Raw genomic sequence first — 21,833 nt, 5'->3', positions numbered from 1 at the left:
TCTACTAACCTAGTTAAATATATCTTAGAAATGTACATAATCATGGTTGTAATACATAGAGAAGATTAAAGACATTTTTTGAAGGTGAGGACGATGGTTAATATTAGATTGAGTCTAGCCCTGTTTGGATGTTATTCTAATGACTATTGTACCTATAGGATGTTCATTCTATACATTGGTCCTTGTGTGTTGGTACATATGTTAATGAAGATTACTGCTGTATATATAGTGGTCCGGTTTCTAGGAGGGGAAAAAAGTGTGCAAAGGACAAATAGTCCAGGCTTCGAAAATCTTTCTTCTTATAAAATCTCTTTGGGTTTCTACCCTATAATATCCACATACCCCTCTTTAGCCAGAACTGAGCCTAATGGCCAGTCTCTCAGTGAGAGAGTCTGAGAGGTGAACAGTTTAGCAAAACTTGAGTTCTGTTAACAAGTTAGATGGGAATAATGGAGATTGTGCTAGAGAAAACTTTGCATGAACAATTAATGCTTTTTAGCAAAATTAGAACTCACTTATTCCAAATATCTCACTATGAAGGATCACATAAGATAGCATTTAGAAGAATAAGTTAGCAAAGGAAATATCAAGGCCAGATGACAAAGAGAAATAAAAATATAAAGAGATATTCAGATCCAATAAAAAATGTGAGCACTACATGAAGTCAAGAAACAAGTCTAACTGTCTAAAATTCAAACTGAGTTTTCCTCAGAAGAGTAAGGAAAATTCAGGGGAAATAGACCATTGGAGATGCATCCCACTATTGCATGAAACTGTATGCAAAAAGAAAAATAGTCTTGTCAAAAACAAAAATATTTAAAAACTAGCAAAGATAATGTTTTAAAGTGTAGATATCTGAGTTATTGGTAGTCATTAAACCTTTAGGGGTACAGATTTCCCATATGTCAATAGCACCTTCCTTTAAATAATTTGCTGAGTATGATTTTCCAGCTGCAGGACTAGGAAACTCTGCCTTGGAGGCCCAAAGCAATTATATTGTGAGAACTAGTGACTGCAAGAACCTATCATAGAACTGGAATAAAAATGTCTTCTAATTAAAAAAGTGTGTGTATCTATGTTGTTGGGGGAGGGTTTACCACATACATTCCACTGTGAATGCAGTATCAGGACACTGGTTACTCAGTGTTCAAAGAGAAACTAGAAATTAAGACATTTGCAATGTGCTAGATGAAAATAAGCCCTGAAGAATGGACCTACCATCTCTTCAAATTTTGAATACCCCAAGATAGCAGGATTATTCTAATGCTACACATTGAGAGAGAATTTTTTTTTCCTCCAACATAGAAAATTTAAGTAGTACCATAATTAATTCCATGATGAGATATTTCTCCTTACTAAATTTTAATTTGCATGTCTTGACGGCTATGCCCCTGGGATAGAATGACTGGCAATCTGGTGAGCCTGAAACAAAGGTTTTTCTTGATTCTATCTGTCTTACATTGCTTAGATATTGAGTCTGAAGCAAGAGTAATGTGGGTCCAGTTTGTTTTTTTGAAACTTCCTCTTGCTTGGGATAACTGCTATCAGGCCTGGGGACTGGTTTATTGTCTTCATTTTGTGAGTGTGTGGCTCAATGCTAAAATATGCCTCTGTTCCTAATGTGCTCTTTAGACTTTTTACAAATGGAAATACAGGAGAGACTTTGCAGGAGTAAACCAATTCCAGGGGTGCCGACAGAATCACACCCTTTCCAGCAAGAGACAGACAGGTTGAAGCTGGTGAACTTTTCTCAGGCATCTGATTTAGAGCCCTGCTCTCTAGCTGAGAATTAGCAGAACTGAAGAAAAAATGATGATTTCTGGACTTCAACTTGAAGAGTTTGGACATTCTTTGAATTTAATATTTAAAGGCAAGATAATTTTGTTTTTGGAATTTATTTTATTTGGATATAAGCAAGAATTTTGGTCTTTGATTTCTGCAGACTTAAATTGGCACGGATTTTATTCTTGATATTTTAGTTTCTCATCAGAAAAATGATTTTGAGGTGTGTTTATATTTAAATTGGAAATACCTCTATTTTGCTGACATCTTGTTATTAGACTTTTTTTGCTATCATTTAATTTAACACCGTAACTTGTGGTGAGTCTTCTTATACAATGCGTCCAGGCATACTTTGAGAATAAGTAAAAAGAGAATAAGGAACTTTTTTGCCCTAGGGGACACCAGCATCTTTACTTCATAGTCACATAGCCAGAGGAATGCAGATCTGGGGTTAAGTACAATGGATGAAGCAAACAAAAAGCTGAAATGCAACTGGGGGAACTTCTACTTTCCTGACCAAATTTTGCTATTTGGAAGGACTTCCACTACAGAGATACACCTGACCTCTCTCCTCACTCCTTCCTTACTCATTTCCTTCGTCATTAGAGAACTGGGTTATGTATTTAAAGGGTTTAAAAGAACTATCTGACTAGCCTAATTTGTAGTAGTTTAGATAGTGTCCCCCTTCAAAACTCATGCCTACCTAGAATCTCAGAATGTGACTTTGTTTGGAACTAGGTTCATTACAGATGTAATTAGTTAAGAGGACATCATGCTGGATTAGTGTAGGCCCTAAATCCTATGACTGGTCTCCTTATAGGAAAAAGGACACATGGAGATACCAGGGGAAATTAGGTACCATCTAATTGAAGAGGCAGAGCTTGGAGTGATGCTGCTAGAAGCCAGGGAATGTCAAGGATTGCTGGGAGCCACCGGAAGCTAGGAAAACACAAGGAAGAAAAGGAAGGATTCTTTCCTCCAGCTTTCCATGGGAGCATGGACCTTTTGACACCTTGATTTCAGACTTCTAGGCTCCAGAAGAGAATAAATTTCTGCTGTTTTAAGCCACCAAGTTTGTGGTAATTGATTACAGCAGTGCTAGAAAATAGTTCCATCATTTTTCTTTTTGGAGCCCGGTCTGTTTGCAAGTGGCATACCTTCTGCCACATGCCTTCTGTGGTCACCTGCCTGTGTCTGTGATGGGTACTGAGTCTGTCTAACTCGGGAGCATAATTTTAATGAGCCCTTTAAAATGCAAATCAAAAACGTGACCTCCAATTATCTGAGTGACAAAGTTGATATTTTGATCTTCTTGTATATTATTCATATTTATCTCTTGAGTTGATTCTTAATTTAAGAGAGTATAAAGAATGTTATTTATTGTCCCCCTAGAATGCCAACATGTCTATATACAACAAAACTCCCAAACTTTATGCATGCTATAACCTATCTTCTTTTCTTCTAAATTAGTTAAAGTGTATAACTCAGCTTGGGCTGCCATAACAAGATACCACAGACTGAGTGGCTTAAATAACAGAATTTTATTTTCTCTCACAGTTCTAGACAATAGAAGTTCAAGATTAAGATGCTGGCAGGGTTGCTTTCTGGTGAGGCCTCTTCCTGGCTCGTAGATGGCTGCCCTCTTGCAGTGTCCCCAAATGGCCTTTCTGATGTCTCTTTCTATTCTTCTTCTTATAAAGAAACCAGATTAGGGCCTCACCTTTTATGATCTCACTTAACCTTAATTACCACCCCAAATCACTACCTCCAACTACAGTCACATTGAAGGTTAGGGCTTCAATATATGAATTTGGAGGGGACACAAAAACCCCCCTGATGTTGGTCTTCTAAATTCATTGTCTCCAAACACAGCAGGCTCTTTAGGGATACAAAATTTATTCGACTTATCTTTGACAGTCTCCCAAACTTATTAATGACTTTCTCCTCAAGCCTCCCTGGAGACATTCTTCAGGTGCTCTTGGTAGACAATGTATTTTCTTTTCTTTCCTTTTTGGAAAAAACTGAAGTCATTATTTATGCCTCAATCATGGATCACAGGCTGCGAAAAGAGGTTCAAGAAAATTAAGTGAAAGAGACAATACCCTAATACCAGCAGCTTTGGTATAAAAATTTCTAAAATGTTATAGCAACATAAGCACGAGAGAACATTATCCTTTAGCTCCATAGTTGCTTTTTTTACTTCAGAATATTACAGGGGTACAAACGTTTTAATTACATGATTTGCTTTTGTGCAGTGTAAGTCAAAGTTGTAAGTGTGCCCAAAGTAGCATGCATTCTACCCATAATGTGTAGATTTACCCATCCTCTCCTCCCATCTTCCACCTACTTGGTTTCTGTTGAGTTTTACTACCATATGTGTACATGGATGTTGATCAATTAGTTCCCTTTTAACAGTGAGTATGTGGTGTTTGTTTTGCCATTCCTGTGATACTTTGCTTAGAAGAATGGTCTCTAGTTCCATCTGGGTTGTTACAAAAGGTATAGCTCACCATTTTTTATGGCTGAGTAGTACTCCATGATATATACATACTACATTTTATTAATCCACTCATGCATTGATAGGCACTTGGGTTGATTCCACATCTTTGTGATTGTGAATTGTGCTGCAATAAACATTTGAGTGCAAGTGTCTTTTTGATAAAATGATTTTTTTCCCCTTTGGATAAATACCCAATAGTGGTATTCTAGATGAAATGGTAGCTCTACTTTGAGTTCTTTGAAGTATCACCCTAATATTTTTCACAGAGGTTGTACTAGTTTTCAGTTCAATCAACAGTGCATAAATGTTCCCTTCTCTTCATATCCACACCAGAATGTGTTGTTTTGGGACCTTTTGATAAAAGCCATTCTCACTAGGATTAGGTGATACCTCATTGTGGTTTTGATTTGTATTTCCCTGATTATTAGAGACTCTGAGTATTTTTTCATGTGTTTCTTAGTCTATCTCGTTTGGAAAAGCTTCTGTTCATGTCTTTTGCCCACTATTTTATGGAGTTGTTTAATTTTTTCTTGATGATTTGTTTGAGTTCTTTATAGATTCTGGTTATCAGCCCTTTATATAGCATGCAAAAATTTTCTCCCTTTCTGTAGGTTGTCTATTAACTCTGCTGATTGTTTCCTTGGCTGTGTAGAAGACTTTTAGTTTAATCAAGTCCCATTTGTTAATTTTTGTTGCTGTGATTGCCTTTGGGGGTCTTCTTAATAAATTCATTGCTTAGGCTTATATCTCGAAGAGTTTCTCCAACATTTTCTTCTGGAATTCTTACAGTTTCATGTTTTAGATTTAAGTCTTTTATCCATTGTGAATTAATTTTTTGAGTGGTGAGTGGTATGCATCCTGTTTGAGTCTTCTACGTCTAGCTATCCAGTTTTCTCAGCACCATTTGTTGAATAGGGATTCTTTTCCCCAGTGTATGTTTTTGTGTGCTTCGTCAAAGATCAGGTGGCAGTATGAGGATGATTTTATATCTGAGTTCTCTGTTCTGATCCATAGGTCTATGTTGCTTTTTTTTGTGCCAGTACCATGCTGTTTTGGTTACTATATACTTGTAGTATAGGTTGAAGTCTGGTGAAGTGATGCCTCCTGATTAGTTCCTTTGCTTCAGGTTGCTTTGGCTATTTGGTGTCTTTTCTGGTTCCACACAAAGCATAGAACTATTATTCTTATATCTGTGAAAAATGACTTTGGTATTTTAATGAGGATTGCATTGAATCCATAGATCACTTTGGGTAATACAGATATTTTAACAATGTTGATTCTGCCAATCCATAAGCAAGATATGTTTTCCATCCGTTTATGTCCTCTGCAATTTCCTTCCTCAGTGTTTCACAGTTCTGTCCTAGAGGTCTTTCACCTCCTTGGTTAAATATTTTCCTAAGTATTTTCTTTTCTTTGTTGCTACTGTGAAAGGTATTGAGCGTTTTTTTTTTTTTTTTTTTTTTTTTGAGACAAAGTCTCACTCTATTGCCCAGGCTAGAGTGCTGTGGCTTCGGCCTAGCTCACAGCAACCTCAAACTCCTGGGCTCAAGCTATCCTACTGCCTCAGCCTCCCAAGTAGCTGGGACTACAGGCATGTGCCACCATGCCCGGCTAATTTTTTCTATATATATATTTGTAATTGTCCAGATAATTTCTTTCTATTTTTAGTAGAGATGGGGTCTCACTCTTGCTCAGGCTGGTCTTGAACTCCTGACCTTGAGCGATTCACCCGCCTCGGCCTCCCAGAGTGCTAGGATTACAGGCGTGAGCCACCGCTTCCGGCCGGTATTGAGTCTTTGATTTGATTCTTGGCTTGACTCTTGTTGGTGTACATGAATGCTACTGATTTGTGAACATTGAGTTTGTAACCTGAAATGTTGCTGAATTTGTTTCTCAGTTCCTGGAGTCTCTTGGCAGAGTCTTTGGGGTTTTCTCGATACAAAATCATATCATCAGCAAAGAGTGACAGTTTCACCTCCTCTTTCCCCATTTGGATGTCCTTGATTTCCTTCTCTTATCTGATTGCTCTGGCTAGGACTTACAGCACTATGGTGAGTATAAGTGGGAGAGTGGGCAACCTTGTCTGGTTCCATTTTTAAGCAGGAATGCTTTAATTTTTTCTCATTCAGTATGATGTTGGCTATGGGTTTGTCATACATGGCTTCTATAGTTTTGAAGTAAGTCCCATCTATGCCTATTTTGTTAAGCATTCTTATCATAAAAGGGTGCTGAATTTTGTCTAATGCTTTTTCCTGTGTCTATTGAGAGGATCATATCGTCTTTATTTTTGCTCCTATTTATGTGGTGTATTACATTTATAGATTTGTGTATGTTGAACCATCCTTGCATCTCTGGTATGAAGCTCACTTGTTCATTGTGGATTATTATTATTATTTTTTTTTTGATGTGCAGCTAAATTCAGTTTGCTAGGATTTTATTGAGAATTTTTGTATCTGTATTCATAAAGGATATTCATCTGTAGTTTTCTTTTTTTGCTGTGTTTTTTTCCTGTCTTTGGTATCAAAGTAATATTGGCATTATAAAACAAGTTGGGGAGGATTCCTTCCTTCTCAATGTTATGGAATAATTTCTGCAGTATAGAAACCAGGTCTTCTTTGAAGATCTGGTAAAATTCAGGTGTGAAACCATCCAGACCAGGACATTTTTTTGTTGGAAGAATTTTTATGGCTCCTTCCATTTCATTACTTGATACTGGTCTATTCGGGAATTTTATTTCTTCCTGATTGAGCCTAGGGAGGCTGTGTGTTTCCAAGAATTTGTACATTTTCTCCATATTTTCAATTTTATGTGCATAGAGATTTTTATAGTGTTCAGAACTGATATCTTGCATTTCTATGGTATCAGTTGTAATTTCTCCTTTTTCATTTCTGATTGAGCTTATTAGAGTCATTACTTTTCTCCTTCTGGTTAGTCTAGTGAGAGGCCTGTCAATTTTATCTTTTCAAAGAACCAACTTTTTGTTTCATTAATCTTCTGTATAATTATTTTATTATTGATTTCATTTAGTTATCCTCTGATCTTGGTTATTTTTTTTCTTTTTCTGGGTTTCGGATTAGTTTGCTCTTCCTTTTAGAGTTCCTTAGATGTTTCATTAAATTGTTGATTTGTGATCTTTCTGTCTTTTAGATGTAGGCATTTATGGCCATGAATTTTCCTCTCAGGACTGTTTTAGCTGTATCCCACAGATTTCTGTGACTTGTGTCCCCTTTATCATTTACCCCAATAATCTTTTGATTTCCATCTTAATTTCCTCCTTGACCCAGCTATCATATAGCAGAAGCTTATTTAATTTCCATGACTTTGTGTGTAGATGAGTGTTTCTTTTGGAATTGATTTCTAATTTTGTTCCACTATGGTTTGAGAAGATACATGGTATAATTTCTATTTTTTTTTTTAATTTGTTGAGACATGTTTTGTGGCCTAGGATGTGATCAATCTTAGACGATGTTCCTTGAGCTAATGAGAAGAATGTATATTTAGTTGTTTTTGGATAGAATGTTCTATAAAGGTCTGTTAGGCCCATTTGTTCTGGAATTCTGTTTAAGTCCATTGTTTCTTTGTTTATTTTCTGTTTGGAGGATCTGCTCCATTCTGTCATTGGGGTGTTGAAGTCCCCAGCTATTACGGTGCCGCTGTTTGTCATTTTGTCTAGATCAAGGAGAATTTGCTTTAAGAATCTGGGAACTCCTGTGTTAGGTGCATAAATATTTAGAATTGTTATGTCTTCTTGTTGAATTCTTCCTTTTACCATTATATAATGACTATCTTTGTCTTTCTTTACTTTTGCTGATTTGAGGTTTATATTATCTGATATGAAGATGGCTACACTAGCTTTCTTTAGCTTTTCATTTGCATGGAATATTATTTTGCATCTCTTCACCTTGAGTCTGAATGAGTCCTTGTGGCTTAGATGTATTTCCTGTACACAGAAGATTTTTTTTTTTACTCATTTAGCCACCCTATATATCTCAAGTCAGGAGTGCAAGCCATTCACAGTTATTGTGAGAATTGATAAGTGAGGTGAATTTCTGTTCCTGTTGAGTAGAACTTTATTTTTATGTTTTACCTCTTGAGCCATTGTGGTATCTGTACTTTGACCTTTACCTCTTGGGTCATTTTGCACTGGTGGGTATTCACTGTGTTGATCCATGTATAATGCAGTTCTGAGTGCTTCTTGCAGGGAAGGTTTGTTCTTGACAAAATACCTCAATGTTTGCTGGTCTGAGAAGGTCTTTATTTTTCTCTCATATAAAAAACTTAGTTTTGCAGGATACAATATTCTAGGCTGGCCATTATTCTTGTGAGAAGACTGAGAATGGAGCCCCGGTCCCTTATGGCTTGTAAAGTCTCAGGTGAGAAGTCTGCAGTTAGTCTGATGGGTTTTCCTTTGTAGGTTACCTGATACTTTCACCTTAGTGCTCACAAGAGTGCCTCTTTCATATTTACTTTGGCCAGTCTGAAGACTATGACTATGCGTTGTGGTGATTGCCCCTTTGTGATGAATCTCTAGGAGTGCTTTGGGTTTCTTGTATCTGGATATCTAGATTTCTAGCAAGGTCTGGGACATTTTCCTTGATTATTCCTTCAAATATATTTTCCAACCCCTGTGTATTTTCTTCTTTGCCCTCAGGGATGCCTATGATTTTTATGTTTGGCCTCTTTACATAATCCCACATTTCTTGTAGGTTTTTTTTTGTTCCTCTTATTTCTCTGTTCTTTCTCTTTGATTGACTTGTTCAGCTCAAAAGTGTTATCTTCAAGCTCTGAGATTCTTTCTTCTGCCTGATTTAGCCTATTCTTAAGGCTTTACACTGTGTTTTGTAATTCCTTGAATGAATTATTCATTTTCAGAAGTTCTGTCTGTTTTTTTTAATAATTAAATTTCTTTAGAGAATTTTTTATTTATTTCCTGCATTATTTTATGACTTCTTTGTGTTGAGTTTCTATTTTCTCTCGTATGTCATTGAGCTTCCTAAGAATCCATATTTGAAATTCTTCATCTGTCATTTTAATCTTTTCATTTAGTTTGGTATCCATTGGTACGGAGTTATTGTTTTCTTTTGGGAATAGCCTGTCACTTTGATTTTTCCTATTTCCAGAGTTCTTTCACTGGTTCCCTCTCATCTGGCCTCTCATTCAAGAGCTGAGGGTGCTAGGGCTGGCTTATGGACCTGTCTCCATGTCCCTGAAGATTAGTCTCTGACTGTGCCAGGGAGAGGAGTGCTGGCCTTTAGTTGCCTTTAGGGTGTTCTAGCAGGTTTGATGATTATGCTTGGGTTATGCTGCTGCTCCACTCTCCATGGCAGGCTCAGCCAGGAACATTCTCCCTCTGCAAAGAAACAGGCTTCTAAGCACCGAGCTTTCTTGTGGTTGCTTTGTGGGGGGCAGGGGCATGGTCTCCTTGCACCACTCTTGTGTCCTGGGGGCACTGGGTCCTGCCCTCCTGTCCAAGCCTCCAGAAGGTAATCCCGTGAAATGCATCCACTGCAGCTCTACTCTCAGTGGTAGGCTCAGCCATTAACCCCCTTGTTGCAGAGAAACAGACTTCTTAGCACATAGTAGTCTTGTGGTTTGCTATAGGGGGAAGGAGTTGTGGCTATAAGAGGCTTGAGGCAAAATTACTTTCTGTGATGATAGGAATGGAGGAGGTGCAGAGGAAAAGGTGTCTAGGTGTAAGAATGCTGGTTTTCTGGTCTCTCGTGGCACTCTCCCAGAGGGTGAGAGTTTTGTGTCCCACTTCTCGCTGGAGTCACCCAAGTGGGGGAGGGGAGCCTCCTTACCCTTTCACTGGGCTCTGGGCATCTCTGGATTTGGTCTGTGCTGCTGTCCTCTCTTCTCTCTCTTCCTCTTTCTCAGCTTTGTAGCCCTTCTCAGTGGGGTTCCTGGAAGCCTCTGCTGTCTCTGCTTGTGATCCACATTTGAGCCACAACTGTTGTCCGCTCTCCTCATTCCAACCTCTACCCTTCAGCTGGGACAGTTGGACAAGCCATGTCTCTAGTTGGCCATCTTGGCTCCCTCTCCTGCTCCATAGTCATTTTATTCCATGCTGTCAAACCTATGGTTATTTCAAGAATAAATATTACCTTATTCTTTGTGATCTGGTGATTTTTGTTGCTAAGAAAATATAACACATGCAAAAATATGAACATGGACTATTACTATCAAGTTAAAACAATGTTGAGATTCTCATAGACTCTATCTACTGCTCCCAGGTCCTGGAGAAAATTGTCACAATTTCCTGGTCTTGCTTCAGTTCTTTAGCAAACTAATCCTCCTGTTAGCTTCATGTAAAAAGTGGCCTTTGATTCTCTGCCTTTCTTCGCAACTCTGCCTTGAGTTCCTACACTGACCTAATGGCCCTTCAGCTTTTCAATCTGTTCCTAATGTTTCTGATGTCTGAACCTGTGACTCACATTCCAATTATAGCTCAATTTTTTTCTCAGATTTAACCTCAGCATCACTGCCAATGGTCAATGGTGCCCCCCCCCCTTTTTTTTTTGTCTTTTACAAGGAGATGGGTTTCTTCTTTGTCTTAGCTGCATGAGTTGCTCTTGGGAAACAACCCGAATGATCCAGTCAGGATTTGAGAACTTGTATCTCACCACCCACCTTGAAGGCAGATATTTTACACAATATTTTCCAAGGAACCAGACTATGAGGGATTCCACACCTTTAGACAATTTCTGGGAGGAACTTCTAACTGTAAGCCTGAGCCTCACATTTTGCTATAGTGATAGAGGCATCATCAAGACTCCTTTTAATGGTCTTCCTTTAATTTGGTGACAGCCTTATGTTTCTGCTCTCACGAAAAGGCCCAAAGCCCATTTAATTCTTCTTAGAACTGTGCTAAGTGTTTGCATATATTATCTCATCTAATCTTAATAATATCAACAATATCATAGTCCATAATCATTTTATTCCTTTTAGTCAAGCTATAAACTAACATTGCCTTCCCTATATATCTGGATAGGAAAGATATTTAGTGGACAACTAAGAATGTTTCTGATCGTTGCTTTCTGTACCATGGGGTTGGGTGCTATTTACTACACCTCAATCTTTTCCCAGTGTGATCAGTCACTTTTGGATCACTCTCAAGGTGTATATCTTTGAAACTTCCTAGAATTCCTTTCTGAGAATTTGGGGTGAGAGGTTGAAGTTACTTGCGGGCAAATAAAATCATATTTCAGACCAAGTGGTAGCTTCAGTATCATCATGGTGATCCTTCTACATCATTTGATTTTATACTTTCCAATAAAGCCCTTGTTCTATTAGATTTCTGTCAACCAGCTATTCCAGCCTCTGCTTCTACTTACAATGATCGTTTTCCTAGTTAAAAAATTATTCCTTTGCATTCCCTGTGAAGGAAATGATGGAAGAAAGGGAAGGGAATGGCCACGATACTTGAATTCTAAGACACTATCAATGAAAGAAGGTGAGAAGCACCATTGATTTAATGTTAGTTTTCTAGGTGGAAAAACTTATAGGATGCATCTTTGTCATAGAAATTTTAAATGTGAAAAATATCTTGAATGGATGAAATATGGTAATATCTATAGATGTTGATTAAGTTTTACTGGGTCAGATAATATAGTAGGCACATATTACATGCATGAACTCATTTATTCTACTCAATAGTCCTGTGTTGCATTCAATTTTATCCATTTTTCAAAAGAGGAAACTTTCTTATAATTAATGAGCTATCTCAAGGTTACAAAGCTGGTGAGCAAAAGAAAAGCCATTTTTTTTTTTTTTTTAACTCAACTGCCAAACTCATGTTTTATTTTCTGGTGCTATGGTAGATGAAACATCCTACCTACTAACCTCAATAGCACTGGATGGGATATGAGTTTAGATGACCTCCTATAATCTAACCATCTTCCCAACAGCTTCTCAGCTACTCACTCCCAAGATTACATATTATCATTGCTGGAATCATTTAACCCCTCAAATTTGAATCTAAAATCCCACTCAAACACAGCATTTCATTTGTTTACTTCTCATGTTTCCTTTCTTTCTTTCTTTCTTTCTTTCTTTCTTTCTTTCTTTCTTTCTTTCTTTCTTTCTTTCTTTCTTTCTTTCTTTCTTTCTTTCTTTCTTTCTTTCTTTCTTTCTTTCTTTCTTTCCCTTCCTGTCTTTCTTTCTTTTTTTTTTTTCCTAGAGACAGCATCTTGTTCTGCTGCCTAGGCTGGAGTGCAATGCCCGCTGCAGCCCTGAACTCCCAGACTCAAGCATTCTTCCCACCTCAGCCTCCCAAGTAGGTGGTACTACAGGCACAAGCAACCATGCCCAGCATTTTCTTTATCTTAGTACATACTGTTCTCGTCTCCCAGTCCCTTGAAACATTTTTTTTTTCATTTGTTAGTCCCATGTATGTCTCTACCTTCTTTCCACTGAACTTGAATCCCCTGACTCATCTCCACATGTGCTCTTTCACCAGCACACTTTGCTCTCTTAACCCCTTGTCCCTCTATCTTGCCAATTCCAATCTTAAAATCAATCCAATTATTTCTTGCACTGCCAAGCCCTGTGTTCAGAAAACCACGCAACCATTTCAACTGCATCCAATACAAACGTTTGGTGTCCAAGATGACTGGTCCCCAGCACTGCCGAGAACTTGGTTTATACTTTCCCTGGATACTTTCCTCCGTCACGTCTCCTGGTGGCTCTTCCAGATGCTCATTATTCTCATTAAGTTCCTTACGCAAAGTCTGACTTGTTCTTAGTAGATGATCCTAACTCCTACTTTACAGAACAGATAGAACACTGAAGTTCCTTCATTTCAAAACTCATCCTCCCTCATGTACATATGTCATTCCCCCCAGATATCTTCAGGACTCACTCCCTCAACAATTTCAACACTTGGCTTAACTTGTAACTTATTTTTTCCAATTCCAGCCACCCTATTTAATTAAAAGCATTTCTTTCCTCTGCTGACTTAGTCCTCCTGATTCTTCTTAATCACTTTCTAACATATGCTTTTTAATATATTCTCTAATTTATTTGTAATGTTTATTGTCACTGTGTATCTCCCCCAGGTGGAATATAAGCTCCACCAGGAGCTTTGCCTATTTTGTACACTGGTGTGTTATAAGCACCTAAAATAGTGAGTGGCCCCTGGGAGGCACCAGCAGATATTTGTTTAATAAATGAATAAATATGCACAAGTGTTTTGATTGCTTGTTTTCTTCCTTATCCTTCCAGAGGAAGAAGTTCCTTAACCCATCTCTAGATAAGGCTGATCCTGACAACAGCTACCCCAAGAGAGATCAGAGAGATGAGAAAAATTGCATGTTTACATCTAAGTTGTGACTTTTCAAGATGTGTAAAGGTTACACACATTATGCCAAGTATGAGAAAGCTTTCTTGGGCCTTCTCCTACTGAACTAGTTTAAGGGCAGGGAATGCAGTGTACTGATCCCCTCACCTCCTGTTATCTCTCAATAAATTTGGAAAGAACACATATTGCTGCTGTGCTCAATCTTTGTCATTAAATATACTTCCCAAACAACTGCCCTCCAGGTTGACCCAAAGAGACTGACTTCTGTTGTATTTCATATTCTCTGATAGCTCTGGCAAAGGTTATTTTTTGTCACTGAGACTGCATTTTGTACAGATTATAGCTTACCAGGGACTTCACTGAAAACAGCAAGTATATTTCCTTTTGGAACACAAGTTGAACTTGAGTCATAGTCCCTAGTGAACAAGAATAGTTGAGTATGGACCATAATAGAATCCACCATATCCTTTGGCTAAAAGCTATTTGACTGGAATCCACAAACTACCTACAAGAAAATGCATCGTAAACAACCACTATTTACCAATTTCCTGGGATAAAACACAACTGCAAGAAATTCTTTAACAAATAAATAATATTTCCAAATGCTGGATTTTCCAAGTTTTATCAGGAAACCTTTCTTAGAAGATCCATTGCATTTACCCTAAGTCCCACAGAATAAATACAACTTTTCTTAATGTTTGAAAATGCTGTTACAGACTTCATTCTCATGAAGAACAACAATTCATTAAAAAAAAAATCACAATAGTTTTGTTCAATTTACTCTTGTGGTTGTCTTTAATTCTTGCTTGATTCTTACTTGTACCAGGGGTTAGCTTCATTTTGTCTATGTCAAAACACGTCTTTTATTTTATGTAAAATATTGCATGGAATAGAAACTTCATTGTGCTTTTTATGATATTCTATTTCTTTAAGAGTAACGATTCAATTTCTGTAAGCTTTATGCATTATTTGAAAGGAATGACTGCCATCTATTTGTTTGCTGTGGGGTGGGGGATTGAGGAAATTTGTGCCTAAATAAATTAGGTGTGGAATTGCTTTCTACATTGTTTCTGCTGAGGGAGCTCCCTTTTTTCCCATTTAAATAAACTGTTGGATTAGAGATCCCACTTCACTTAGGCTCTGACAAGGCTGAACAAGCTGTCAGTCTCCAAATTACAAATGGATTATGTCACTAAAATACATTTTTTATCTGCTTTTGAGTTTGTGAGTCCCTAATAACTTTTTACGTGGAAATGATATTCCTATACAAGTTACTGTAAATCTTTTATTTTTCATATAAGAAAGGAATAGTGGGGCATATTTCAGGCTTTTGGCCCTTTCATATTTCTCTTCTATTTTCATTATAATTTCTCTTTGACCTTCCTGGGACTTTTTGTTCTTTGATTCCTCCAATTACTATTAATCTCTTAGCCTTCTTGCTTGGCTTCACTTCCTTCCTTATCAAATGTTGACCCATTTTTCCATCAAAAACTACACACTCATCGCAATTTCAGCTTTTTTGCCTTCTGCTACAAACTTCTATCACATCATCTTTCCTTCATCATCAACTCTGGCATATTTATGATGGATATGCAATGCTGTTTGGTAACCTCTTTCAAATTTTCACAATTATCTTTAATTCTTCTGAGTCATTCCCCCTCCCACTTTTTTTACTCTCAGCAGGAAATTTCTACTTTTTCCTTACAGAGAAATCAGAAACTACCAGGTCTACATTCCCTAAACTTGCCATATCTGTAATCTTTTGTCTTATCTCATTTCCACCTCTTTCAAAAGAAAAGTTGTTCTTTTTCTAAGCAAGTTAAATCTTTCCATCTAGTCTTTTATATTTTTTCCTCATCCTCCTTAAACATCTTTCTCTGTCACTAATCCTTTCTCATAATTTTCATCCACTTATTCTCTACTAGAACCTTTTTAAATAGATGTTTAAAAATATTTTGTGTAAAAATAAAGAAAAAAAATATTTCTCAATTTGTCCTCACTTTTTCTCCATTTTGTCCACCTCAGCCAGGTTTTTGAACAATTTGTTCGGTGGTGGAAGAGTTTCAGAAGAAGTCAAGGTCTGGGTTGTGACCATGGGGATAGCAATGTGAAGTAGAATGGAGGTAAATGGCACAGGACAGGAAGACATAAAGGCATTGAAAGAGTGTAATGTTAGGTGAGCTGCCAAAATGAAGTTTGAAGTCACTCAAAATAAAGGTCCAACTTAACCAGGAGAAAAAGACTATGATTACGCACTAAAATAATGGTGAACGAGCAAGAGTGATCAGAAAATCTGTGGATGATTAGGAGGTGGATGCATAGGAGTTGGCATAAGCCTCCAAGGAGCAGAAATTTTACTTCATGGAGAAGGGTAAATAGAGTAGAATTCATAATGGAGGTCAGAAGGACACCAACTCTGATTGTCAGTATGAGGTTCATGGATGTTATTGAAATTGCAGACTCCAAATGAAAGAGCTTCTGAAGAAAATGGCTTTTCATTGAAGGATCAACTTTCATTTAAGGGAGAGGAGGAGGAGATGTTCAATGAAGAAATCATAAATGAGACAGAAGTTGGTAACTATGGATCATGGTGTCCCAAAGGCAAATGGCGGGGAATCCTGAGCATTGAACTCAGGCCAACGAAAAAGGATACTGGAGCAGTATGTGCATAAGAACATAGATTACAGATGAGTGGAAAGGCTCAGACATGGGCAATGACCAAAGACAACAGATTTGAGCACTGGACGACTAAACTGTCCATCGACTTTCAAAATTTGTCATAACAGTTTCCTATTCATTTGGGAAAGACCAGCTATGGCTTGGGTAACTATAATTCTGAAGGATGGATTATTCAATGAGAAAATTCTGACTTAGGTTGATTGCCTTGGCTCTGATGATAGGCTCTGGGTGTGAGTTTCCTACACACAGGCTCCCTACATTGTAGTGTATATTCTGAAGAGTAAGGGTGGAGATCTAATGGTCAGAACCCTGATCATAAAAGCTGAGAGAAGCTCATCATTAATCCAAGCTTTACAAATCCACAGGAGCCACTGATCATGAGCACATTCATGATAGCCCCCAGTCTTGTATTAATTGACTTGTGATGCAATGAGTTTGCATTATCCAGGATTCTACTCAGAAAAATCCAAGAATTATGATTGCCACATATGCAATTACAGAAATGCTAAGCATCCTTTCACTCTCTTTTTATCCCCAGTAGATACGTATTTTTGCTTAAAATACAACCATTCTGTGAACTTACCTAAATCTGTTCCCAATGCATTTACTGAGAGAAAACAGAATTAGACCAGCTTTGTCTCTGGATTTAATGTGCTTTGCAGACTTGTTAGGTTTAGCCATAAATATTCTTACTCCCTATAATGTGGGATGTTTAAAAAGAGTTTTGCTGCATATACAGCGCAAAGTTTTCACAGAGGCTAATCAAAAATAAACAAAAGGACAGATTTAGTGTTGGGAATATGGGGAATATAAATAAAAGAGCTCTATTTAGTTAATCTAAATATAGAAATAAAATAAAGTAAAACCAGAATGTATGATAAGGGTAAGCCATGTTAAAATTCCCAGTTTTCATCTAGATATTTTACATCAGGTACACCGAGTCACTAGTATCAAACTTGCTATAAAGCATCATATAATCTTTCTCAGCTGCAAATTATGATCATGCAGATGTTATGCGTCTTCTGATGGAAAGACTTCCAAAGAGGGCAGTGGGGCAGTGGTTTTCTTCATGTCAAATATAATAAACCCAAACCAGGTAAGTCAGCTTTGCAGCCCGGAATCCTATTTGTTTGCATTAGGTTGACGTTCTCATATATCTTTCACCAGTAATATCAGATTGTATAACCATTCTGATGATGTATAAATGGAAAATTTTCAGTGTAAAATCACATGGGAACCGCCATAAGATCACTTTGACATGCTTTTTCCCTTATTTTTTCCTGCTGTGATTTTGGAAAGCTGTATTTTTTCTCCTGTTAAAATGATTAGTGCTTTAAGTGAATGAGATCACTTACTGAAATAAAAATCCAGCCAAGCCATAGTCTCATATCATGATCTCATACAGGCTCAGCCTCAAGAGAGGCCCCCTGAGAGATTTCACAAAATTGTTCATCCAATTGTTGTATAGAGCCTCTATTCAGAAAGGAAACGTGCTTGACAAAACCTTGTAAAAAGGGCCCCTGGATGCCAAAAACAATATAAACATGTGTGCCTTAATATAGACTGCTATCTTGCAAAAATAATCTTCCTCTGTTGTACATGTAAAACCTATGGTGCATGAAACACCTGAAGACTTATGTAATCTTCACTCACTGCATAGCAAGAGACCCAAGATGATGAGTTTGGTACATGGCCCTGTGCCTACAATCAATAGGGCATCTGGGGATGCTGAAACTTCCTCTAAACTTCACTTGGCTTCAGAGCTTTTGGATTGCTGTTCCTCTGACACATATAATTTTTGATTTTCCAATCACTAAATACTCACAGCTAGAGACAACAGTCACTGAACATGTCTCAGATTCTTAGTATTTCCAAAATGATCATGAAAATGTGAGATAAAATATCAGCCTTGTGATTAGTATCTTAATCACATCATAGACTACTTCCCACACCTAAGAAGGTTGCCCTGTGTCGCCTGTGGTCAACTCTACTCCCACAGGCAACCATTGCTTTGATTTCTATTGTCGTATATTAGGTTTGCTTATTTTTTAACTTCTTGCAGAATAACAACACGTAGAATATCTTTCTTTCTCGCTTCTTTTAATTAACATGATGCTTTTGAGATTCATCAATGCTGTTTTATGCATCAGTAGTTGATAATTTTATTACTGCTGTATAATACTCCATAGTATAAAAATTTCATGATTTGTTTGATATTTTCCTGTTGATGAATATTTGGGTTGTTTCTAGTTTTTGATATTATGAATAAAGCTGCTACAAACAAAGTCTTGTATAAGACTTTTAGAATATTTGTTTTAATTTCTCTTGGAAAAATAATTCAAATGAAGATGATGGGTATGTTTAACGTTATAAGAAATTGCCAAATAGTTATCCAAAATGGTTGTATCATTTTATATATCCACTAGAAATTTGTGAGAGTTCTAATTGTTCCAGACCCTGACCATATTTGCTCTTTTTAATCTTTTAAATTTATCTGTTCTAGTGGGTATGAAATGTTATTATGTTTGGGTTTTAATTACCCTGATAATCAATGATATTGAATGCTTTTTTATATGCTTATTGACTACTTATGGACATACTTTTGTGAAGTGAATGTCCATATTTGTTGAGGGGGGCATCACTCATCCTTTTTATTGATTTGTTGGTGTTTTTATGTATTTTGGGTACAAATTCTTTGCATTTCAACATGTCTCATTTTGTGGCCAGGATTTTTGACTTTTTCTTGGTGTCTTTTGATAAACAGAAGTTTTTATTTTTTTATGAAGTGCCATTTTCAATAGTTTATTTTCTGCTTAGTGAATTTTGTGCCTTCTTTAAGAAATCTTTACCTACCACAGGGTTAAGATATTGTTCTATGTTTTCTTCTAGAAATTTTATAGTTTCAGCTTTTACATTTCTATGATACACAAGTTAATATTTGTGTGTTGTATGATAAAGATACATATTCTTTTTGTAGTGCATCATTTTAATCTACTTGCTATAGAGCAATTTAAAAAAATACTTATATTTTTTTCATTAAATTGACTTAATGCCTTTGTCAAAAACTAATTGGCATACATATCAGGGCCTAGCATGAAACTCCCTATTCTGTTTCATTAGTCATTTGTCTATCCTTACTCCAACACCACACTGTCTTGATAACTAGCTTGAAATCAGATAGGATAAGTCCAATTGTTTTTCAAGATTGCTTTTGTTATTCCAGATCTCTTGCCTTCCATATAAATGTTATAACCAATCTTCCAAAAAGCAATTGGGATTTGATTTGGATTGCATCAAAAGTACAGGTCAATTTGGCGAGAATTCACATGTTTAAAAAAGGGGTCAGCAAATTTCTTTGTAGAGGACTATGCAGTAAACATCTTTGGCTTTGTGAGTGGGGACATACTGTTTCAATAGATCAACTCTATCATTGTAGCATGAAGGAAGTCATAGATAATACAAAAAGAAATGACCATCACTCTGTTCTAATAAAACTTTATTTACTAAAACAGGCAATGAGCTGGAGGCCTACAGGCTATAATTTCCCTTGCATTAATAGACCGATTTTTCCAATATATAGATAGTAAATCTCTTCATTTATTAAGGTATTCTGTAATAAATTGCTGCAGTAAAATCTTACAGTTTTCAGTTTAGCGGTCTTACATGTCTTTTTATTTATTCCTTCGCCTTTTGTTTCGATGTTATTGTAAATGGAATATTACATTTTTTATTTTCTAATTACTGGCTGTTGGTCTATAAAAATACAATTGATTTTAAGATACCAATCTTGTATCCTGAGAACTTGCTAAATAAAATTATAAATTTAGCAATTGTTTTGAAGATTCCTTATGATAGTCTATGTAAACAGCCATGTTTTCTAAGAATAAAGATAGTTTTACATCTGTCTTCCCATCGTTGTTGCTTCCCACCCTCTCCATTTCACTGGCTATTACTTCCAGTTCTATATTATATAAAACTGGTGAGTAAGTACATCTCAGTATTGTTCTTGATATTAGGGGAAAAAACATCCAATATTATATCATTACAGCTGTCAGTTTGTGCATATGCCCTTTATCAGATTGAGAACGTTTGCTTTTATTATAAGTTTGCTGAGAAATATTGTCATTAATGGATGTTGAATAACCCCAAATGTTTATTTCTATATCTATTGAAATATTCATATGATATTTGTCTTTTATTCCTTTCATATGGTGAATTATAATGATTAATATTTTCATAATTTTATTGAGGTACAATCAATAGACAAAGCACACATACTTAAAGTGTATGATTTGGGTAAGTTTTAATATATGAATATACCTGTGAAACATCATCACCATAATCAAGATAATGAATACATCCAACACCCTCATTAATGTAGGTTTTCTTGCTTAGCAATGGTTTGTAGATTTCAATGTTGCAGGTCTTTAACATCTCATGTTAGATTTGTTGTTAAGTAGTTTATACTTTTGTTGTTATTGTAAATGATTTTTAATTTCAATTACCAATTGTTTATACCTAGTACATGGAAATATATTTAGTATTTTTATATTCACCTTGTATCCTGGTAACTTGCTAAATTCAGATATTAGTTCCAATAGGATTTTTGTAGATTATCTAAATTTTATATAGATTATTATGTCATCTGTGAATAATAATAGTTTTACTTTGTCCTTTCCAATCCCGATGCCTTTTATTTCTTTTTACTGACTTAATTTCACTGGAGAGAGACTCCAACATAATGCGAAATATTACTAGAAGTGGTGTCCTTGTCTTGCCCTTGAGCTTAAGGGAAAGGCTTTCAGTCTTCGACCACTAAGTGTAATGTTAGCCGTATATGTTCTGTAGGTGAAGAAGTAACCTGTTTTTCTTAATTTGGTGAGTTTTTTTTAAAATCAGGAGTGATATTGGATTTTATTAAATGATTTTTCTGTGAGATGATCACATGGTTGTTCTTTTTCAGTCTGTTAATATAATGAATTACATTGATTGATTTCCAAATGCAGAACTAACCTTGCTTTCCTAGGACAAACCTTGCTTGGTTATGATATGATAATATTTTTATATATTGATGAATTTAATTTACCAAAACTCTGTTAAGAATGTTTACATCTATGTTTTTAAGGAATATTTACCTGTAGACTTATTTTCTTATAATGTTTTCATCTGATTTAGTTATCAGAGAAATGTTGGCTTCATAGAATGACTTGGGAACAATTCCCTCCTCTCCAAAATTCTAGAAGAATTGTGAAGAATTGGTATCATTTTTTCCCAAATCTACTTATTTATTGTTTAATTTTCACCCATGAAGCCAATTTTGCATGGAGATCTTTGTTGTACAGTTTTTAATTATAAATTTATCTGTAGACTTATTTTCTTATAATGTTTTCATCTGATTTAGCTATCAGAGAAATGTTGGCTTCATAGAATGACTTGGGAAGAATTCCCTCCTCTCCAAAATTCTAGAAGAATTGTGAAGAATTGGTATCATTTTTTCCCAAATCTACTTATTTATTCTTTAATTTTCACCCATGAAGCCAATTTTGCATGGAGATCTTTGTTGTACAGTTTTTA

The sequence above is a fragment of the Propithecus coquereli genome, unplaced genomic scaffold (genome assembly GCF_000956105.1).
Source record: "Propithecus coquereli isolate 6110/MARCELLA unplaced genomic scaffold, Pcoq_1.0 Scaffold131, whole genome shotgun sequence".
NCBI classification, from domain to species: Eukaryota; Metazoa; Chordata; class Mammalia; order Primates; family Indriidae; genus Propithecus; species Propithecus coquereli.
This window is presented reverse-complemented; position numbering follows the sequence as displayed.